The sequence below is a fragment of the Camelus dromedarius genome, unplaced genomic scaffold (genome assembly GCF_036321535.1).
Source record: "Camelus dromedarius isolate mCamDro1 unplaced genomic scaffold, mCamDro1.pat HAP1_SCAFFOLD_17, whole genome shotgun sequence".
In the NCBI taxonomy this organism is placed as follows: Eukaryota; Metazoa; Chordata; class Mammalia; order Artiodactyla; family Camelidae; genus Camelus; species Camelus dromedarius.
This window is the reverse complement of record NW_026989792.1, coordinates 275,060-278,088: the sequence shown is the minus strand read 5'-3', so window position 1 is coordinate 278,088 and position 3,029 is coordinate 275,060.

The window sequence follows — 3,029 nt, the reverse complement described above, 5'->3', positions numbered from 1 at the left end:
TGTGTAGAGTTAAGCTGTGTGTTCTTTGGTCCAAAGGAAGCTTGGTGTGGTCCAGCATCCTTATGATTCACCTGTCTACTCATTCCTAAATTTCAAGAAATTCAAACATGGCTTTTACATTACATTTCACGTTTAACATTAGTGGAGAAAACCATATTATTATGCTCACAATTATGACTTTCGATCACAACCTGGCCTTTGATGTGTGGCAATCTCTGTGTCTATCCTTAATTACCCCTCTTCTCTTTTCCCACAGTAGATATTCCATGCTTTGATGATTAAGTACAAGTCACTCCCCCATCATTCATTCTCGGAAATGTAAATGCTTCTCAAAAGCAATGTCCTCTCTTGTCTAGGCTTAAAATAAATGTTTCTATGGGCTCCAAACTCTATTTTTCTCTCCTTTCCTGCGGCAAGCCTTCTAAGCGCAGGCTGTTTCTCTGTGCTGAGGATGTAAGTGGGCTTGAGTACCAGTATCCCGCTCCACTGGCCCCTGTCTGCCACTCACCAGGCCATCCTGAAGCCTTGTGCAAAATCCTCAACCAAGGGACTGCTCCCATGTGCTCTCCCACCAGCCCAGCCAGGTACCATATGGCATCCGTCAGATGTCACTTTTGTTACCGATGCTGTGAAACATCTGCCCACCAGGCATCTCTGCCTCTCCTGGGCACCAGGACCACAGCCACTGGTGTGCTATTGCTTTGGCAATGTGTCAGCATGATCGCCGGGCACTTCTGCTGCTTTCGTTTAACACCGCCATGTCTGCCAAGTGTTGCTGACATCACCTGCCAGGCGCAGCAGCGGACCGCCTGGCCCTGTGACTTCTGCCATCACTTTCCAACAGCTGAAGGGAAAGAATGCTCGAAATTTAAACCTATAACATGGTCAGTGATAATCTGGGGGACGATGAGCCCCACTTCATCCCTTCACATCATACTCCGACAGAGGGGTCTTAAAGGCCCTCTTGTTTCTTGGTGAGATTACTGAAATTTGTTCATTTCTTACTCAAAGCCCTGTTTTTGCCTAACACCTAGAGGTGAGTCCTTGGGAGTTTGGAGATGCTTGGATTTGAATGACAAAAATGACAACAATGATTTGATGTAAGAATTGTAATAGAGAAAGAACGAGTAAACTCATTAATGCTTACTTTGTGTCAAGTGTGTCTGGGAGAAACCAGTAGGGAGCACAGAAAGCAGAACCTGGATGGGGAGAGGTCAAACCAAGGTGCGATTTAGGTGAAGTCCCAGCTCTAGTCTGGTTCTTGGGTAAGTCTGCCCTGCAACTTAGGCATGATCAGTATTTCTTCTAAGAGGAGCTGGGCTTTCCTACTTTCCATCAGTCATTGGCTGAGGCTGCCCCAGGACGGGTATGTTTAGCTGCCTGAGCAGGCAAAGTGGTGCGTGCAGGTCAGGGTGGTCATTTGAGGGCAGTCATAGATGCTGGTCATTAGAAGAAGAAAACCCCAGGGCATCATGGGGGAATACTTACTGTTCCACGGTGCTCATCCGTTCACAGGTGACTCTCTCAGTTTCCTAGTATGAAAACAAAACCATCCTGGAACTAACAGAACCCAAAAAGACCCAAAGCTTTAAAATTTCACATACATTAGAGTTTGAAGGAGATATTTGGTTTTGTTTCTTTGTTTCCAAACTAAACTTGAATCAGAGGATTTCCTAAGATTTATTTTGTAAAGTCACCCATTTTTGAAGCTGAAGACACCTTAGTGACTGTGGCCAACCTCCCACTGGCTTGAGATTTTCCCTCCTGCAAATATCTAGACAAGTGTCACCTTCCAGATGTTAAATATGTCACCACTAGGATAGTCATAGCAGCTGTCTTTGTTAGTATCTTTTATATTGTTTTTGTAATAGTTATTTAACTTGCAAAATATTTCAAACAGATTGGAAAGAACAGGAAATAATAAAACAGATGCCCGTGTTCTCTTTATGAGTTTAAATAGACATTAGCATTTGATTCAAATCGGTGGGGCTATGTTTTCTGTATCAAAAAAGAAAGTGTGATAAGGTCACCTCAAGGGTCAGACTCCATTTTCACCACTCCTTCCGGTAATTGCCCTCCAGAAGGAATCAGTCTCTGAAGAAAGCTTGTATTATTCCTTAGCTTTTTGTGTGTGTAATCTTGATCCTTTTGTATGTAAAGATCCACACATATGAATATTATCACTGCCTATATCCATCTGCTGCTGACTTGTTTCACTGAACTTTTTTTTTTACATTTATTCTCTTGATACTTTGAGATGTAATTTATTCATTTGGGCAGTATCAAGTGTGCTGAGAATTTCATGAAATTTACTGAGTTAGGTACACAGTTATGTTGCGTTCATATCTTACTGGATCAAAGCAGTGATCATCAGCAGTAATCAAAACAGTGTCATTTGCATTTTATGCCTGTTGTGTACCTGAGCGAAGGTTTCCCATAGCAGGTTTGACTTTGCCAGGTCGTACTATATGCATAATGCCTACCTTTATAGGTTTACTTTTTTATAAATATATTTTAAAGGAATTCACAAAATAATTTATGAATTCACTCAAAAAATCGCAATATTTATTTTAAAACAGTTTACTACTTAATGTTCCTGAAGCATCATCCTTAAGATAATGGACAAATATGATCTGGCAGTAAGCCCCACCTCTAGGGGGCTAGTAGACAGGGATTGCTCGCATTTTGCAGATGAGAAAGTTCAAGCTCATAGAAATTGGAATGTTTGTCTGAGACCACAGAGCTTGGTTCCAGGCTCAGTGAGTTCACACCTGGTACTTTCAGCTTCAGACAGTCTGATGGCATTTAATTTTTGAGAATTATATTACAACAAACCTTGTTGATACCAATTCAAGGCATGAACAGGAATTTCAGTTTTCTCTCCAACGTCTCATATTACATCAGCAACCTTGACCCTGGGATGGGATTCCACTGGAACTCTGATTTTTGTCATCTTCCTTATTGTCTGATTTACACAGGGAAAATCATACTGCTGAGGCAGAACTAAAACACCGCCACATGACAGCCTA